This window comes from Phyllobates terribilis, unplaced genomic scaffold (genome assembly GCF_046119375.1).
Source record: "Phyllobates terribilis strain yellow unplaced genomic scaffold, ASM4611937v1 Scaffold_2__4_contigs__length_985480577, whole genome shotgun sequence".
NCBI lineage: Eukaryota > Metazoa > Chordata > Amphibia > Anura > Dendrobatidae > Phyllobates > Phyllobates terribilis.
The window spans coordinates 55852295-55873450 of NW_027362762.1; positions in this window are offsets into that span (position 1 = coordinate 55852295).

The following is a 21156-nucleotide window of genomic DNA, read 5'->3' on the forward strand; positions in this document are numbered from 1 at the left end:
ACATGTAACGCCCCTGTCCATGCCTACTCGTCCAAGTGTCTGTGGTGAAATGCACCCTGTCACACACAGAGTTTCTCAAAGAAGCGGTGATGTTGTGTGCGACATGCTGGTGGAGCGCAGGCACACCTTTCTTTGAGAAGTAGTGCCGACTGGGCATCTGGTACTGGGGCACTGCGACGGACATAAGGTCTCGAAAATCCTCTGTGTCCACCAGGCGGAAAGGCAGCATTTCTGTAGCCAAGAGCTTGCAGATGGTGAAATTCAACCTCTTAGCTTTCTCATGGCTAGGAGGAAATTGTCTTTTACTTGTCCACATCTGAGGGACCGAGGGCTGGCTATTGTGCTTAGACGGGGTTGATAAAGGTGTCCCCGGCAAACTGCCGGTCTGTGAGGAAGATGCAGGCGGACATGTTAGGTTGCCTTGATCCAAAGGTGGTGCTATCGATGTCGGACAGCGCTCAACACCAGCTGCTGTTACCACCTCCAAAGAAAATGATGACCTGCCAATCACGCTGGCTGTTGCGGGTAAAGAGGTGGCAGGTCTGCGCCCCAAAACAGGTGTGACTGCTGTCCCCCCAGTCACAGAGGATGAAGAGGCCGCGGATGCACAAGATATGGCAGACGGTGGTTGGCCCGGCCGGCTAGGCCGCATTGTAGCACACTGAGCTTCCCACTTTAACTTATGCTTCATGTCCATGTGCCGGTTCATGCATGAAGTACTCAAACTATGTATTTTTTGGCCTCTACTTAGCTTTTGCTGACAAATGTTACAGATAACACGAGTTGGGTCATCTTTATCGATCTGAAAAAATGCCCAGGCTATGCAAGGCTTAGCATCCATGCGACCTGAAGAGCCACCACGACTTGTGGTGAGAGGCAGAGTTGTGTTTGAGGATGCAGTTGTTGACGTGCTTCCAGTACTACGTCTCTGTCCAGGAAGGCGCAACCTGACCTCGTCGTCACTAGCATCTTCCTCCACCTCCTCTGCTGACCTCATCTCTTGGCTGACTGTGGGTTGACAGTAAGTGGGATCTCCAACCTCATCATCATCACCCTGTGTGTTATCACACCCGTCGTCCTCAGAGCCAACCTGTTCCTGCCCTGACAAAAAACTAAAGTTGTCGCTCCAATCAGGTATTTGAGTCTTATCATCGTCTTCCTCATTGTCTCCACCAACAGGAGTTACAGTTTGGGAATGAGGGTCTACATTATGGTCAGAACCTTCTGCGTCTGGTCCTGGATCCGACTCATAAAGATTCTGGGCATCAGTGCAGATCATTTCCTCGTCTGGATTCACAGAAGCGCTGGAGTCGACCTCTGATTCCCAGGCTATAGTATGAGTAAACAGCTCTGCAGACTCAACCATCTGTTCTACCTCATACTCAGACGGGCAGCTGGAGATTTGGGAGCTGTGAGGAAGCAAGTGCGATTTGGGTGACACCTTTGAGGACTGGAGTATTTGTGATGTTGAAGTTGATGTGGAGGAGAGCCCACTTAAAGGAGCACTTGATATCCGTTGAAGCACCTGCTGTTTTTGTGCCTCATCTGGAATTTGTAGCGATTGGCGTGGCCGTAAGAAAGGGATCTTATCACATTGTCCGCTAAAAGAAGTAGACATTTTAGTTTGGCTGGAAGATGGTCTTTCTTCTGCAGATGTTACTGTTGCTTTAAGACCTACCCCACGGACACAACCTTTTTTCCCCTTCCCAACACGCCTATTCCCCTTTCCACCAGCAGCAGGCCTTTTTCCACTCATTTTGGTGGTTAACTAATTCACAACTCTGGAGTTGTTTGCACAAAAAGACAATGGATGGGAACCGAGCAGAGCTGAGTGGCCAAACTGTGGTATTAGGCCAAAACTATTGGCTGGGTTAGATGCAGAAAAAAATATATTCAGTTTGCAACCTGATGGAGGTCAGTATAGATGGACTAATACAACAAGTCCCACACACAGCTAGAAGCCCAAATATTTTTTCAGAGGTACTGTAGATGCAGATAAAAATTATTTTTAATTTGCAACCTGATGGAGGTCAGTATAGATGGACTAATAGAGAAAGTCCGACACACTACTAGAAGGCCAAATATTTTTTCAGAGCTAGATGCAGACAAAAATTATATTCAGTTTGCAACCTGATGGAGGTCAGTATAGATGGATTAATAGAACAAGACCCACACACAGCTAGAAGCCCAAATATTTTTTCAGAGGTAGATGCAGAAAAAAATATATTCAGTTTGCAACCTGATGGAGGTCAGTATAGATGGACTAATAGAATGATGCTATGCCCAAAAGATTTTACTTCACTAGGTGCAGTAAAAAAATTGGTATTCTATACACAGGTGGTATATCTTGCAACACAGATAGGCTACTCCACTGACTAACACACTCTGCAATAGGCCAAAAAGGATTAGCTTTGCTAGATTCAGCCAAATGCTGTGAAAAAAACTTGCACAGCACTGGCACAGACCTGCCTGGCAAAAACTGATAGGAACTGATGTAACCTAGTCCTGAAAAGGACTGCAATTACAATTAGTCTTTACTCCCACAACCTATCTATTTAAGAGCACAGACCTCCCTGATAAAAGTCGTAGGAAATGCTGTAACCTAGTCCTTAAAAGGACTGCAATCACAACTATTCCCTACTCCCAAGCTATCTGTATATTTGTGCGAAAATTGGCTTGAAATTAACAAGGTATAGCGCACACAGCAACAGCGGTGCCGTCTAACACGCAGCTGCAGCAGTGAGAAAATGGTGGCGACGGGGAAAATGGCTTGGTCTTATAGGGCAAGGACATGTGACATACACTGCCAATGACACATGCCCTTGCTTGTGTGAAAAAAAGCACTTCGCTCCGTGTGTGCGCTGCTGATAGGCTGACAGATTGCACCTCCCCACTGCAAATGCGGGAAAGAGAAAAAAAAATGGAGATCTTCATTGTTCCTGCAGAGATCCATCCCCTGCCCCTCCCCCCGCCCCGCTGTACACTCAAACTGCGTATTAACATTAATTTTCATCATTACTGAGAAAAAATCCAGTTATGATTTTGGTGCACGAACAGTTATCGAACATAACCTCGAACAGCCGAATTTTTCTCAAATTGTTCGTGTTCGCCGACCGGCTCGAACACCGCCCAAAACAGCTCGAATTTGAGATTGGCGAACAGTTCGAGTAGAACAACGCTCATCTCTATTAATAAGTAAAAAAATGACACTTATCCTTAGTAGTCCCAACGCGTTTCCCCCTAGTTTCCACCAGGGTTCATCAGGGGATCTGGGGAGGACTTCAATCCCTCACCCCAGATTGCCAGACAATGCTGCATGTGTAGGGAATTCCTGCCCATACACCTCCCTTATAAACTTAGCTCAGCCCCACAATTAGTAATAATCGCAAAAGCCTGTGTACTGCTGTCATCGTGCACATGTCCGGCGTCCACCGCCAAATGCAGGTCCGTGGACCGCACATGGAACGCACGCACCCGGAAGTGACGATATACTAATGACGCCCACCGGAAATGACGTCACCAGACTGCATCAGAATATCTGAAGCGCATCTGGAACGCACGCACCCGGAAGTAACAGTGCCTAACTGGCGTCCACCGGGACCCTGAGTCCTCAGATGCTGAAGGGGGATTAATGCACCTCGGTGGTAAGGCCAACCATAGAGGTAGGGGACGAGGGAGGAGGGGCTATCAAAGGAGATGGCAGGGACAAATTTTGGAACAAAGAGGGGGCAGTCTTATATCCCCACCTGCACAGTCCTCTTCTTCCTCGTCGTCTTTTTTAGAAACAAGGGGCCTCCTTCCTTACAAACTGCGGGAACGCACTGGGCCCCAAACACACAGGTAGTGGGTTATAGGACTAATGATTTTCCAGAGGATAGTGAAAACCAGATAATTAATATATCTTCTTATGTTTTGTCTGATTGTGAGAGGTCTGTCCTCCGGAAAGGCCTCACATTTGTCCCAACAACGAGATTTGACCCTTTTTCTTGGATAAAAGATATTAACCTCTTTACCAGAAAATTAAAATGGAGAAAGTTTTTTCTGCATAATGACAGATTGAAGTGCCAACATTTGGGCATATCCCTGGAGGATCTCCCGGACGTGTTAACATTATCAGAATTATCAGAGGAGGGACAGAGGAGTCCTGGCCTCGGACCCTTCTCTGATCTGAAACCTAGGAGCACTAGGATGCCCCCAGTCGGCGACATAGGGGGCATCGATATCTTCCTTAAATTGGTTTCTGAAGAGATCCGCAATATTAACCCAAGATATGAACCAGCACGTTCTAATTTGTCTTTGGGGGAAAAAAGGGCGTTGGAATCCCTGGGTGCTAATAATGCAGTAGTGCTGAAGCCGTCTGATAAGGGCGGCAACATTGTTGAAAATGTATATTCTGATTGCCATTTTCTAGTCTTTTGAAAAGGAATAGGGACTAACAATGATGAGTGTCTCTCTTTCGATAATCTATTTTTTGACTGTTGGGACTAGGGACCATCAAGGTTAAGTGCTATTGTTTACTTACTAATGGATATTTATATTCTGATTACTATTTTCTAGTTATTTGAAAAGATATAGGGACTAATAATGATAAGTGTCTTTCTTTCTGTCTACTATTATGTACATCTATGACAGATAGAGTTTGGACCTGATACTCTGATATAGATATTATGCTTTTTCAAATACCAATACTTAAATCCCATTTGATGTATGGGGAGACATTTACCTGGGTGGGATTCTGTTTTTGGAGCCCCTTTTGAGGTATATAGCTGGATTATCAAAGTGGAGCATGTGTCCATATTTGACTGCTCTGGCTGCTATTTGATCTGATTTGGCTATGGAAAAACAAGCACTGTGCTCCTCTACCCTAGAGCATTTATGTTTACCCGACCAAATGAATTTGGCCATCTATAATTATTGACTTATTATCGGCTTCTGTACTTATACGTTCACTTTTTCTACCCTTTCTCACTATTGTGGTTTTGTTTAATTTAAGACAAGGGTCCTTGTAGGGACATTAGGGATACCGACGTTGAGCGGGGGCGCCACGAAGTACAAATTAGGGTGCCAACCTCCGCTGTCAGGTAGGGACAGGATTTAGGGACATAACAGGGACAGCTTTAATTTGTATTCCCTCCCGGTCGGTGTATTACCTGATTCTACACGGCCCCACTATCAGTATTCGGTCAGTATTTTTTCTCAGGAGTGGGAGCCAAAACCAGGAGTGGGGGGGGGGGGGGGTCATGCCTTCTAAACTGCCCGGGGCCCTGGCTACTCTTAATCCACCCCTGCCTACGATAAAAAAATTACAGACCTCTCCATTCTTTGTAGGTGGGAAAACTTGCAAAATCTGCAGTGTATCAAATACTTATTTTCCCCACTGTAGCAGTCCTATAGATAATGAATGGAGCAATAACACCTATGCGCAGCCCCTGTTCCCCATCCTAAAAGGGGTCGTTTAGGAAACTTTTTCTCAAGATAGGAAAACTTCTTTTATAGTAACCATAGCTGGGATACGTTACTTCATTGTAAGTTTGCCGGCAATTTCTAGCAGCTGCATTTTAATTTTAATGTGATTTTCCTACAAATATTAGAATGGTTTTACCAGATATATACAGTAAGTTATACCTACTGATAAAAAAAGGAGATAAATTACGGTAGATAGGAACACAAGAAAAAGAGTATACTACACACAGGGATCTCTAAAAAAAAATCACACATTTTTATTGATACAAAGACAATAAAAACATTTAAAAAGCCCAAGGGCTATGAAGACAAGTCATACAGCTTATAATAAAGCTATGACCCCCCCAATCCACTATATGGCACAAAAATGGAGGTACCCTCACAGCATTAGCATGATTATTTCAATGATAGACCATACATAGCATAAACGGCATACATACAGAGACGGAGGTCATAGAGGACATATACTGACGCAGATATGACTCACCCCCTGGGCCGTGGGGCACTCGGATCCGGGCAATAGGGAGACGATGGGAGTAGTAGTGGCGACCCGTTTCCGTGGCTCAGGGTGGTCAGGCCAATGGTAGTCTGCTACGTTCTGCTGATAATGTCCGACTACGCCACCCGTGGATTGCGGTTATTAGGAACCGCCGCTGCATGCAGACCGCTGGGGCTGATGAGGTGTGCAGCTAGGGTAGTGTGACTCCCCACGGAAAGAGTGCGGCCCCAGGGCAGTATAATGGATGGTGGGAGTGATGGTAGTGAGAGTCCCAGTGTTAATAGTGCTGGAGGAGCAAGGAGCACACAGACAACAGGTTGCAGTCCAGGGTCTTTACTAGAACAGGTAAACTGACCCACAAACAGTCCAGGCTAGGAGGGGACATGGATGTCTGAGAGCAACGGGGAAATTGGCCCTGGTCAGGGTGAGGGTGTAGGTCTACCGTGCTTTCTGTGCTCCTTCTGGCTATCTCCTCGTTATAGGGTAGCAGCCCACGTTTCCGAGCTTTCCGTGTATTCTCGCCTGTATGGCCTGCGACATGGGTTCCTTTCTGCTCCCAGCCTTGTACGGCTCTGCTGGTCCCTTCTGTTGTGGCAGGGCCTCCAGGCTTCTTAGGCCAAGGAATATACAGTCCCTTGCGGACTGGTTATCTGCTGGGGGATGTGGAATCCTCCCAGCCTCAGACACCAAAGTCTGGTAAAGTAAGTCTTTTATCTGCCAAGACAGACTCTCTTCGCCTCTTGTCTCTGGCTTGTGGCTCTCCTCCTGCCACACTTCCTCTTAGGTGCAATACAAAACTGTCTGTCCCTGCTCTGCTCTGGGACAAGTCTCAGCCCTGAGACAGGCCATCAAGTTCTCCCTAACCCTGCCCCCAGTACCAGCTTTTATAGGGGCAGCCAGCTCCCCCTACTGGCCTGAGACAGGAGGCATTGCATGCTAATGTTCCCCTGACTAGAGAACCTCCCCCTTGCTCTCAGACACAGCTTTAATTACACTTGTGGCATCCAGGCCAGGGTGACACATTCCCCCCTAGTGAAATTTAGTACTCCGGGACTAAGCAATAAACAAAGACAATATGCATAACCATAAAACATTAGTATACAAGCGACGCACAGATTGAGTTCTTAAGGTCACAGTGTGGTCTGTGACCGGGTGTCCATATCACCAATACAACGGGGAGCCTTAACCAGGTGGGGGTCTGTCCTACCCCAAGTCCTTTACAGTCTTAGTTCATTCCTTGGTTAGGCTCCGAACGCAGTCCATACAAGGTCCCGGTTATAAAAAGTCCATAACCTTTGAGTCCTTACGGTAGCTGCAAGAAACTGAAATACACTATTTATAAAAATGCAGGTAACTTGGCAAACATTTCAACATTTGGCAACAGGGTTATTTACAATTTTAGTGCACTCTATATTTTCCAGCGAGCGGGTATCTGCCCCTTTGTGCTCCTGGTTGACCTCCTTAACCCACTGTCTGGTGGTGGACCGACCTGGCTTTCCCCACTAGCGTTAGGGGTGCAGCTACCAGTTGGGTGTACAGGTAGGGCAGGCAGCTGTCTGCGGGTCCTTTGGCTTACCGCAGGCATGGCAGGCTCACTGTCAGCAGAGGGTTGACTCTCCTGGGCTGCTGGTACAGGCTTTTCTGCCTCTGGAACCGCTTGCTCCTCTTCACCTTCCGGCTCTGGTGCAGGTTGTTGCGCAGTTGGTTGCAGGAAATCCAGGACAGGTACCACTATGGATCATTTATGCGAGTCCAGGACTGAGGGAACTCTCCGAGAACGGTGCTGATCATTTCTTCCTTGTCCTCTGTGGGTTCAAGGTCACTCTGATCCTTTTCTGCACTACGGAGTTGCTCGGGGCATCTTTTGAGGTGGTCTCTGGAGACGGTACTAGTGGTTTCTCCTCCGTCCTTGGTGATTACGCACACCTTTGGGTTGTCGTGGTCAGACTGCAGTACGGTGTAGGGTTCCCTTTCCCACTGGTCGTCCAACTTATGTAGCCTTCTCTTCCGCTTCAGGACCTGCTCACCAGGTTCTAGGGGACCAGCAGGGGCGTGTTGGTTGAAGAGTCTTTCTTGCCTCTCTCTCACCTGGGCCAGGCTCTTCTCCACACTCTCCTGTACCTTCTTGTACTGCAGTTGCCTTTCCGTATCCCAGTCCGCATCCGGGGAGGTGTCCTCAGGCGTTAGGACTCCCATCTCCAGGTCTACGGGCAGCTTACCCGGTCTGGCTCGCATCAGGTAAGCCGGGGTGCAGTTGGTAGCATTCACCGGGATATGATTGTATAAGTCTATCAGGTCCGGCAGTTTTTCTGGCCACAGGCTGCGTTCCTCCAGGGGCAACGTCTTTAGGAGATCAATAACTATATTGTTCATCTTCTCACACATCCCGTTGGTTTGTGGGTGGTAAGGCGTTGTCCGAATCTTCTTACAGCCATAGAGGTTGCAGAACTCCTGGAAGATTTCAGCCTCGAACGCTGGACCCTGGTCTGTCAGGACCTGTTCTGGATACCCGTGTGGACGGCAGAAGTATTGCTGGAAGGCTCTGGCCGCTGTTTGGGCTGTCAAGTCCTTTACCGGGACCACCACTAGAAAACGGGAATAGTGGTCCACGATTGTCAGGGCATAGACGTATCCTGACCGGCTGGGAGCCAATTTGACATGGTCCAGAGCTACCAGCTCAAGAGGCTTCGTGGTGAAGATGGGCCTCAAGGGTGTCTTCTGGCTGGCACGGTCCTTCCTCCTTAGGTGACAAGGGCCACAGCCTCTGCACCATTTTTCTACAGCTCCTCTCATGCCGATCCAAAAGAACCTTCCTCTTAGTAGGAACTCCAGTTTCTTCCAACCGAAGTGTCCCGCTCTGTCATGGTAAGCCCCCAGGACCATAGCTGCATCCCGCCTTGGGACCACGACTTGCCAGGTCAGCTCGTGCGTCCGGTGGTTGGCAATCCTTCTGCACAACTTGCCTTCGTAGAGGAACAGCTTGCTCTTCTCTTTCCATAGCTGCTTGGCTTCCTCTGGGGCATCTGGATCCAAGCGGGCATCTTCCCGGGTCAGCAGATCTTTCACCAGGCGGACAGCAGGGTCACTATCTTGGGTCTCGGCCCAGCTGTGGTGAGGTAGGGGGTTGATCATCACAGTTGTTAGATCCTCCTCCTTCACGCGGTGAGAGTATTGAGCGGCTCCATACCGGTGAAACGCGGGGAGTTCTACCTCCTCCAGCTCTTCTGGGTCTTCGTCACCTTCAGGTAAGTGAGGCATCCTTGATAGGGCGTCCGCGTTGGCATTGGTTTTGCCTGCCCGGTACTTGATCACGAAGTCATAGTTGGAGAGACGGGCCATCCACCGCTGTTCCAGGGCACCCAGTCTTGTATTGTCCAGGTGTGTCAACGGGTTGTTGTCCGTGTACACGGTGAACTTCGCGGAGGCCAGGTAATGCTTGAAGCGTTCCGTCACGGCCCACACCACCGCCAAGAATTCTAGCTTGAAGGAGCTGTAATTCTCCGGGTTTCTTTCTGTGGGCCTCAGCTTCCGGCTGGCGTACGCGATCACCCTTTCTCTGCCCTGTTGGTTTTGGGACAGTACGGCTCCCAGTCCCACATTACTGGCATCTGTGTAGAGAATAAAAGGCTGGCCATAATCAGGGTAGGCCAGGATCTCATCCCCCGTGAGGGCCATCTTCAACTGGCGGAAGGACTCCTCTTCCGGTTTATCCCACTTGAAGGGTGGCTTTTGACTCCTGGACTTAGACTGTCCGATCAGGAGGTCCTGCATAGGAGCTGCCATCTTGGTGAACCCGGGGATGAACCTTCGGTAGTAGCCTACCAACCCGAGAAACTGTCTCACCTCTTTGATGTTCGAGGGGCTTGGCCAGCTCTTGATTGCCGTGACCTTGTCAGGGTCGGGGGCCACTCCTTCCGCGCTTACCACGTGCCCTAGGTACTGGACCTTTGGTTTCAGCAGGTGACACTTCGATGGTTTTACCTTCAGGCCATAGCCTGCCAGGGCTTCGAACACCTCGGCCAGGTGCTTTAGTTGGTCCTCGTAGGTCTTCGAATAGACGATCACGTCGTCCAGGTAAAGGAGGACCGTCTCGAAGTTTTGGTGCCCTAGACAGCATTCCATCAGCCGCTGGAAGGTACCTGGTGCGTTGCAGAGCCCGAAAGGCATACAGTTGAATTCGCTCAGTCCCATCGGGGTGGTGAAGGCGGTCTTCTCCTTGTCAGCCTCTGCCACAGGAACCTGCCAGTACCCGCTAGTAAGGTCCAAAGTAGAAAAGAAGTTAGCTGATTTTAGTGCGGCTAAAGACTCCTCTATTCTTGGCAGCGGATATGCGTCTTTGTGGGTGATACGGTTGATTTGTCTATAGTCTACGCACATTCTCATGGTGCCGTCTTTCTTTTTGACCAGAACCAAGGGGGCTGCCCAGGGGCTACAGCTATCTCTAATGACCCCAGCTTCTTTCATCTCTCTTAGCATGCCCTTGGCATTCTGATAATGTGCAGGGGGTACAGGCCTGTGTCTCTCTTTTATTGGTGGGTGGCTCCCTGTGGGGATGTGGTGTTCTGTCCCCTTTACTCTACCGAAGTCTAGCGGGTGCTTACTAAAGACTCTCTCGTACTTCTGTACCACCCGGTAGACTCCTTGTTTTTGGTGCCGGGGAGTGGAGTCAGCACCCACGTGGAGTTTCTGGCACCAGTCCTCCTTTTGTTTCTGGGAGCCATTATCCTCCGCCTGAGGAGATGGAGGCAAGGGTTCCATGGCCCTGATAGCTTTGTGTTCGACAACAAACAGTTTGGCGAGTGTAGCGTACCTGGGTAAGTGTACCTCCCTCTCCCCAATGTTGAGGATGCGGACGGGCACCCTCTCATGACGGACATCAACCACCCCCCGGGCTGTCAAAATGGTGGGCCTGCTGTCTGAGTACACGGGTTCTACCATGGCTTGGTAGTCTCTACCTCTCAACCCGATTGCAGTCCGACACCAAATCATCATTTCACTTTTGGGAGGCATGGAAATGGGGAATGGGTCACTCAGTCTTACGCTACCAATCTCACCACCAGACAGTTCTACCTGCTGCCGTCTCATCAGGGCTTTTATCTCCTTGTTGAGGACTCTGTGTTGGCTGGAACTAGCATTCACCGCCACCTGTTGTAGAATTACAATTACTTCTGAAAGACAATTTTCAATCACGTTAGTACCCACAGTTATTTTAGGATGACTTTCACGACGGTCAATGTCCACAATAATCACTCCCTGTGCCGGTAGTTCAACTTTACCAATTTTAATGGTCATCTCCTTGAACCCCATCTGCGGCACGGGCAAGCCATTACTGGCGATGATGCTCAAGTTACTGTCTGGATACCGTGTGATATCAGCATCAGTCCAATACTGCTTAAAAAGTACATAAGGGATAATGGTTACTTGTGACCCAGTATCCAGCAAGGCGCTCATGGGGATACCGTCCAGCACCACGGGTAAAACCGGGCGCCCCCCAACGTACTTATTACACCAATTGTAAGGGCCTGGTGATCTTATGCCTGGGGGTTGGCCCTCTGCCCCAGGTTGGACCCGTTTAAATTACAGTACCTGGAAATGTGTCCGGGCTGGTTGCATCGACGGCAAATGGGCTGTCCATCCTCTGCGTAGCGGTCTGTGGGCCTCCCTCGGAACGACGGGATCCTCCTCTGTCGACACCACGGGACATCCTCCGGACTTGAAGCCAGCTTGATGGGTCTTGATGGGTCCACTTGCAACGCCTGGACGGTCCTGGTCAACGCCGCGACGCTCCTGGTCAGCTCCTGGACTTGGTGGTGCAGGTCTTTCGACGGGGCTTGGTTCAGGGCCTGTGCATCAGCCTCCACGGAGTCCATAGAGGAGGGCGCCGCCTCCTGGTGGTAGGTGAGAGCAGGGTGCCGGAGGTTTATAGCGCCACTGGTTGCAGATTCACGGAGCACCCTTATGGCCCTGTCCTTAAATTGGGCAAAGGTCAGGTCGGGGTTCTGAAAGAACATGAGGCGCAGTTGGGCCCTGTGGGTGCTGGACAGCAGACCTTCTATGAATTGTTCTGTCCGTAGCTTATCCGTTTCCTGCACACTGCCAGGGTCAGTTTGTTGAATAGCCCTCAAGGCTTCCTGCAGATTTAGGGCATAGTCTCTGATGCTGTCCTGTGCCCGCTGCTTACATCCATAGAACCTCATTTTAATCTCAGCGGAGGTACGTGTGTCAAAGGTACCCCGCAGCCGGGCCAGAATACCCTTCACAGTTCTTTTCTCCTCAGTGGGCCATGATTTTACCTCCCTTTGGGCTGCGCCAGTTAGTATGCTGACCTTCTGCTCCTCTGTCAGGGGGTAAACTTGGAACAAACTGTACAGCCTTTCCTTAAAATCAGTCAGGGCATGGGGCTCCCCTGAGTACTTGGGCAGCCAGGCCGCTCCAGGGATGTAGGGCAGGGAAAAGGGCATCACCGCTGCTGCAGCTGCGTTGGTGGTAGTGGGCGCCTCTGTGTCCGACATCTTCCTCCCCCCTAGTTAAGCGTGGCCTACCTTCCGACGATCCTCTTCTGTAGGCCGCGGCTCCGCTGCTGCTGCTATGGACGAGGACCTTGCGTCGCGTCCTGATGACGTCCGCGTCGCTCTCTCTCCCTTCCAGGACCTTGCGCAGCGTCGGTGCGTGGGGCGGAGCTTCGGATCTCGCGCGGTTTTGACGTCCACGCCCCTCTTCTTCCCACGCGGCGTCCTGAAGATGGCGTCCGATGGCGGGAAGCAGCTGCGGATGGCGGGAAGACAGCAGAAGATGGCGGGAAACGGTCCAAGATGGCGTTTGATGGCGGGATCGGCTCCGGATGGCGGGAAACGACTCCGGACGGCGGGAAACTTCGCCACAGGTAAGTTACAAAAGTCTTTTTCAGGCACGCAGTACCCGGTGGTTGCGGGCACGAAATCCTGCCGACTACGCCAAAACTGACTCACCCCCTGGGCCGTGGGGCACTCGGATCCGGGCAATAGGGAGACGATGGGAGTAGTAGTGGCGACCCGGTTCCGTGGCTCAGGGTGGTCAGGCCAATGGTAGTCTGCTACGTTCTGCTGATAATGTCCGACTACGCCACCCGTGGATTGCGGTTACTAGGAACCGCCGCTGCATGCAGACCGCTGGGGCTGATGAGGTGTGCAGCTAGGGTAGTGTGACTCCCCATGGGAAGAGTGCGGCCCCAGGGCAGTATAATGGATGGTGGGAGTGATGGTAGTGAGAGTCCCAGTGTTAATAGTGCTGGAGGAGCAAGGAGCACACAGACAACAGGTTGCAGTCCAGGGTCTTTACTAGAACAGGTAAACTGACCCACAAACAGTCCCGGCTAGGAGGGGACCTGGATGTCTGAGAGCAACGGGGAAATTGGCCCTGGTCAGGGTGAGGGTGTAGGCCTACCGTGCTTTCTGTGCTCCTTCTGGCTATCTCCTCGTTATAGGGTAGCAGCCCACGTTTCCGAGCTTTCCGTGTATTCTCGCCTGTATGGCCTGCGACATGGGTTCCTTTCTGCTCCCAGCCTTGTACGGCTCTGCTGGTCCCTTCTGTTGTGGCAGGGCCTCCAGGCTTCTTAGGCCAAGGAATATACAGTCCCTTGCGGACTGGTTATCTGCTGGAGGATGTGGAATCCTCCCAGCCTCAGACACCAAAGTCTGGTAAAGTAAGTCTTTTATCTGCCAAGACAGGCTCTCTTCGCCTCTTGTCTCTGGCTTGTGGCTCTCCTCCTGCCACACTTCCTCTTAGGTGCAATACAAAACTGTCTGTCCCTCTCTGCTCTGGGACAAGTCTCAGCCCTGAGACAGGCCATCAAGTTCTCCCTAACCCTGCCCCCAGTACCAGCTTTTATAGGGGCAGCCAGCTCCCCCTACTGGCCTGAGACAGGAGGCATTGCATGCTAATGTTCCCCTGACTAGAGAACCTCCCCCTTGTTCTCAGACACAGCTTTAATTACACTTGTGGCATCCAGGCCAGGGTGACACAGATACATAGATGTTTTATCAAATGTACCTAAGTGCATGACATAAGTGAAAAATGCCATAATGCCAGATAGCAATAATATATGCAAATAATGATAGTATATTACTATCAACTCACATGAATATACAACCCCTGGCAAAAATTATGGAATCACCGGGCTCGGAGGATGTTCATTCAGTTGTTTAATGTTGTTGAAAAAAAACAGATCACAGACATGGCACAAAACTAAAGTCATTTCAAATGGCAACTTTAGGGCTTTAAGAAACACTAAAAGAAATCAAGATAAAAATTGTGGTATTCAGTAAGGGCAATTTTTTTCCGACCAAGCAAAGGGAAAAAGTTATAGAATCATGAAAAACAAACACAAAAGAACACTCCAATACATCACTAGTATTTTGTTGCACCACCTCTGGCTTTAATTACAGCTTGCAGTCTCTGAGGCATGGACTTAATGAGTGACAAACAGTACTCTTCATCAATCTGGCTCCAACTTTCTCTGATTGCTGTTGCCAGATCAGCTTTGCAGGTTGGAGCCTTGTCATGGACCATTTTCTTCTACTTCAACCAAAGATTTTCAATTGGATTGAGATCCAGACTATTTGCAGGCCATGACATTGACCTTATGTGTCTTCTTTCAAGGAATGTTTTCACAGTTTTTGCTCTATGGCAGGATGCATTATCATCTTGAAAAATGATGTCATCATCCCCAAACATCCTTTCTATTGATGGGATAAGAAAACTGTCCAAAATATCAATGTAAACTTGGGCATTTATTGAAGATGTAATGACAGCCATCTCCCCAGTGCCTTTACCTGACATGCAGCCCCACATCATCAATGACTGTGGAAATTTGCATGTTCTCTTCATGCTGCCATCTTTATAAATCTCATTGTAACGGCACCAAACAAAAGTTCCAGCATCATCACCTTGCCCAATGCAGATTCGCGATTCATCACTGAATATGACTTTCATCCAGTCATCCACAGTCCACGATTGCTTTTCCTTAGCCCATTGTAACCTTGTTTTTTTATGTTTAGGTGTTAATGATGGCTTTTGTTTAGCTTTTCTGTATGTAAATCCCATTTCCTTTATGCGGTTTCTTACAGTGCGGTCACAGACATTGACTCCAGTTTCCTCCCATTCGTTCCTCATTTTTTTTGTTGTGCATTTCCTGTTTTGGAGACATATTGCTTTAAGTTTCCGGTCTTGACGCTTTGATGTCTTCCTTGGTCTACCAGTATGTTTGCCTTTAACACCCTTCCCATGTTGTTTGTATTTCTTCCAGATTTTAGACACAGCTGACTGTGAACAACCAACATCTTTTGCAACATTGTGTGATGATTTACCTACTTTTAAGAGTTTGATAATCCTCTCCTTTGTTTCAATTGACATCTCTCATGTTGAAGCCATGATTTATGTCAGTCCACTTGGTGTAACAGCTCTCCAAGGTGTGATCACTCCTTTTTAGATGCAGACTAACGAGCAGATCTAATTTGATGCAGGTGTTAGTTTTGGAAATTAAAATTTACAGGGTGATTCCATAATTTTTTTCCTCAGAATTGAGTGATTTCATAATTTTTTTGCCTCTGCTTGTTCTGAAAAAAATTATCCTTACTGAATACCACATTTTTTATCTTGATTTCTTTTAGTGTTTCTTAAAGCCATAAAGTTGCCATTTTAAATGACTTTAGTTTTATGCCATGTCTGTGATCTGTTTTTTTTCAACAACATTAAACAACTGAATGAACATCCTCCGAGGCCAGTGATTCCATAATTTTTGCCAGGGGTTGTAATAGATATATGGCGCCCCTGAGGGTTCGACCGCCACAGGGATGCTGCACTTCTCTAATGGAGTGTAGTGTTCCTCCTCTGAGGTAAGACCAGTGTGATGGTCAGGACCCTACCTCCACATCCAACACCACACTTCTCCCACCAGAGGGGGCTATTACGCAATAGGTGCTGCCTTTACTGGGAATTGGGAGACTGGGGAACCAAGAGATAGGGGAACCAATTAGTGGGTGAGGGTGGAGGATTCACATTTTAGTGACACTTAATATTTTCATATTTAAAAAGCAGCCATCTTGGGCTCATGGTTCTTTGATTGTGATCTCCCACCCTGAACGTGGATCCTTTGTTGACCTGCAGCTAATGGAGACGCGGCCCTCGAACCCTGGCCTTGGGTCGAGGGGCAGGTTGCAGATAATGTATGTCTCAGCCCTGTCAAGGACCATGACCAAGAAGGCACGGAGCTTAAGAGTGTAGCTCCACCGCAAATGGATCCCAGGGAGGATGCAGACGGAGCGGTATACGCCACCTGTCCTCGCCAACCTGATCTATTCAGAGGGATTCTGGCTGCAAGAGGGGTACCGGCCCCCGACACCCGACCTTGCTGCACTATGTCCTGGTCAGAAAAGCCCGGTAGGCCCTGAGGATCCCACCGGGTATCGGAAGGAGCGGAGCTGCCACCCGTACCCTTTTTCTGAGTGAAGTTCAGAGGGAGACCCGGCCTATCTACACACACACAGACAGGAAAGGACCCGGTCTGAAGTCTAGGAACATTCTGGTGCGGGGTCCTGATTAAGCTCTTGAATTACTCGGAGGTTGTCGGACCCCCTTCCCTGGTGACCGCAGAACTCCACGAGGAGCAGGGAGACGCCTTCCTACTGCCATCTCTATTGTGAGTAAAAACCCTGGAAGTTAACCCCTATGGCCTCCGGACTCTTTATTGTGCATTACACCGCACTACGCAGCACCAGACCTTCTGGACTACAACCCCCTCCATCCTGTCCCTCTGCCCTGAGGCCCTGCTCCGCCTGTGGAGTAGTAACAACGACGACTGAAATAACACCATGCCTCAGCGGACTGCAGCAGCGCTGGTGGCCTTCACCAGGTGCCACGGGTGGCGTAGTCGATAGCAACCACTCAACCCTGATAGCCCTTACATCTTTTTTTTAATGTGATGGCCCTGGGCACAGGACAGGTCCAGGCCACGGCTTCACCCCACCTTCCATAGGACCCGGCTCCGAGTTACCCCTCCATCTTCCCAGGGCAGGGCTTGCGAGCGTCACAGATATATGAAGTCTGTTTAAGTATAAGTTATGTGCCATATATAAGAATCCTGCATGAATTGAGGGTGTAGCCATAAATGACTGTGCAATTATGGAAAATGTGTTATTAATAGGAAATAACTCGAGTACTTGAACCTCTTTAATGAGACATGTCTGTAGATCATTTCCATAAATGTGTATTATAAAGTCAATATGACAGACTAATGATATATACTTGAATTTGCTTGGTACTTGATTGGGGCTGCTTATCCACCATCCAGTCTATCCTGTGTTGCAACTTTTCATCAATTTTTCTCTGCCGTCCACGTCTAGAGAGATTAGCTGCAGTGTCATGGGTTGTAAACTTCTTTATCATGCTGCGCACCGTGGACAAACAAACATCAAGATCTCTAAAGATGGACTTATAACCTTGAGATTGTTGATATTTTTCAACAATTTTGGTTCTCAAGTCCTCAGACAGTTCTTTTCTCCTCTTTCTGTTCTCCTTGCTTAGTGTGGTACACACAGACACACAATGCAAAGATTGAGTCAACCTTTCCCCTTTTTATCTGGTTTCAGGTGTGATTTTCATATTGCCCACACCTGTTACTTGCCGCAGGGGAGTGTGAACGAGCACCACATGCTTGAAGCAAAGTTGTTTACCCACAATTTTGGAAAGTTGCCAACAATTTTGTCTGGCCCATTTTGGAGGTTTTGTGTGAAATAATGTCCAATTTGCCTTTTTTTCTCAGTTTTTTTTTGTGTTGTTCCAATACACACATAGGAAATAAACATATGTATAATAAAACGTGTAATTGTAATAATGTTCTGGGAAAAATACTTCATTTTCTGGAATAATTTCAAAGGTGCCAATACTTTTGGCCATGACTGTAAGTGATATTGATATTATAACTAGTGTTGAGCGATACCTTCCGATATCGGGAAATATCGGATCGGATTGGATCGGACCGATACCGAAAAAGTATCGGATATCGCCGATTCCGATACCGGAAACCAATGCAAGTCAATGGGACATAAATATCGGAATTAAAATAAACCCTTTCTTTCCTTGTAGGTTATTTCTACATGAAGGAAAACAACTAAGAATAATGTAGAATGTATTGGGGGAGGTGGGGGAGACAATAAAGGCATAGAGGTCAAATGGAATAGCAGGAATTACTATTTTTTTATTATGTTCTGAGTTACGGAAATATTAACTATGTTAAGTATTTTTATATTTTGTCAGATATTTATGTTTCACTACTTCCATACTCTTCACCTTCTTTTTTACTTCTCCCACACTTTCTCCTTCATCATCCTCAGCATCTTTTTCATCCACTTCTTCTTCACCTTCTTCTTCTTCACCTTCTTCGTATTATTCTTTTTTTTACATTCTTCATATTCTACTTCTTCATCTTCTTCATATTCTTCTTCTTCATCATATTCTTATTTGTGACAGGCATTCCTGTAGTTGTTATCTATAAAAGGTTGGACATTACACCTTTCGTTCTGCCCGTCACAAAAGATTTACAACAGGATTTGTCCGCGTTCAGTTTGGCCTGCAGCAGCAGGTCTTTTCCAGGGGCACCACGAGGAGGAACGGACTCACCCCCATACACTGCTTAGTCATCTTCTGCTTATAATTTAGATATTATCTTTTGCTCTGATTTTTAGTCTTATGCTTAATGTTCTTCCGCTTTTTGTTCTGCAGCTTCTTGTATTTCTGCTTCTTGGTTTTCTGTCTCTTGTTCTTCTGTATCTTGGTGCTTGTCTTCTCTTCTTTGTCTTCTTGGTCAACTTCTTCAGGGTCATCTTCTTGGTCTTCTTCGGGGTGGTCTTCAGGGTCGTCGTCTTCGGGGGTCCTCGTCTTCGGGGTCCTCGTCTTCTTCGGGTTGGTCTTCTGGGTCCTCGTCTTCGGGGTCCTCGTCTTCTTCGGGGTGGTCTTCAGGGTCCTCGTCTTCTTCGGGGTGGTCTTCAGGGTCCTCGTCTTCTTCGGGGTGGTCTTCAGGGTCCTCGTCTTCAGGGTCATTGTCTTCGGGGTCCTCGTCTTCTTAGGGTTGGTCTTCAGGGTCCTCGTCTTCAGGGTCCTCGTCAGGGAGATCCAGAGTGATTACCAAGAACCATTTCAAAAAGCTTGAACTTGGAAATGTAGCAGAAGGTACAAGAAAGCTGAGGAACTACCGAGGACCAGCTGACGGTACTGGAACCCGGATGGGTAGCAGAAGGTACAAGAGCCAATGGAACTACCGAGGACCAGCTGATGTTACTGGAACTCGGTTACTAAGCAGGAGGTACCTGTGCCAGAAAGCACTACCAAGGACCAGCAGACGTTGGTGGAACTTGGATACCGAGAAGGAGGCACCTAATCCAAAGTCACTGCCGAGAACCAGCTGACGGTACTGGAACCCGGATGGGTAGCAGAAGGTACCCATGTAAAAAAAAGTTCAAGGCCGCGAGCCGGCCGCAGTTACCAAAGCCCACAGTCCTACAGGGGGTGCTTGTCCTATTGGCACTATGGAACCAGCCTTCATTGCCAGATCCCGCAGCCCACATAGGAGTCACCTAAACTGCAGGCACCATAGAGTCGGCTAACCCGACCGCAACACGACAGGACAACGCATTGGAGGCAAAGTGACGTTGACACTACCCGGAAACAGCTGGCGTGCTGGAACCAGGCTGGGCAGGAGGGAGTACCCGTGCCAAAGACACTGCCGAGAACCAGCTGACGGTACTGGAACCCGGATGGGTAGCAGAAGATACAAGAGCAAATGGAACTACCGAGGACCAGCTGACGGTACTGGAACCCGGATGGGTAGCAGAAGGTACAAGAGCCAATGGAACTGCCGAGAACCAGCTGGCGGTGCTGGAGCCCAGGGTAAATACTAAAAACAGAGGAGCCAGAGGTGTATTTGGAGGAGGTTTTAAATCCGTAGTACAGTGGATGTGGACAAAGCAGGAGAATTTGCCGGACACACAGCTGGGGATCAGCTGACGTTACTGAACCCCAATAACACTGGAGCAAGCGTTGACTGTGCAGACGGCACTTCTGAGCAGCAACTAGCGGTATTGGAGCCCAGGGTAAATACTAAAAACGGAGGAGCCAGAGGTGTAATTGGAGCAAGTTTTAAATAAGTAGCACAGTGAATATGGACAGAGCAGGAGAAATTGCCGTGAACACAGCAGGGGAACAGCTGACGTTACCGAACCCCAATAACACCGCAGCAAGTGTTGACTGTGCAGACGGCACTTCCGAGCGCCAACTGGCGGTGCTGGAGCCCAGGGATAAGAATGAAAACAGAGGAGCCAGAGGTGTAATTGGAGCAACTTTAAAATGTGTAGTACAGTGGATGTGGACAAAGCAGGAGAAATTGCCGTCCGTACAGCAGGGGAACAGCTGACGTTACCGAACCCCAATAACACGGCAGCAAGTGTTGACTGTGCAGACAGCACTTCCGAGCGCCAACTGGCGGTGCTGGAGCCCAGGGATAAGAATAAAAATAGAGAGGAGCCAGAGGTGTAATTGGAGCAAGTTTTAAATAAGTAGCACAGTGAATATGGACAGAGCAGGAGAAATTGCCGTGAACACAGCAGGGGAACAGCTGACGTTACCGAACCCCAATAACACGGCAGCAAGTGTTGACTGTGCAGACAGCACTTCCGAGCGCCAACTGGCGGTGCTGGAGCCCAGGGATAAGAATAAAAATAGAGAGGAGCCAGAGGTGTAATTGGAGCAAGTTTTAAATAAGTAGCACAGTGAATATGGACAGAGCAGGAGAAATTGCCGTGAACACAGCAGGGGAACAGCTGACGTTACCGAACCCCAATAACACCGCAGCAAGTGTTGACTGTGCAGACAGCACTTCCGAGCGCCAACTGGCGGTGCTGGAGCCCAGGGATAAGAATAAAAATAGAGAGGAGCCAGAGGTGTAATTGGAGCAAGTTTTAAATAAGTAGCACAGTGAATATGGACAGAGCAGGAGAAATTGCCGTGAACACAGCAGGGGAACAGCTGACGTTACCGAACCCCAATAACACGGCAGCAAGTGTTGACTGTGCAGACAGCACTTCCGAGCGCCAACTGGCGGTGCTGGAGCCCAGGGATAAGAATGAAAACAGAGGAGCCAGAGGTGTAATTGGAGCAAGTTTTAA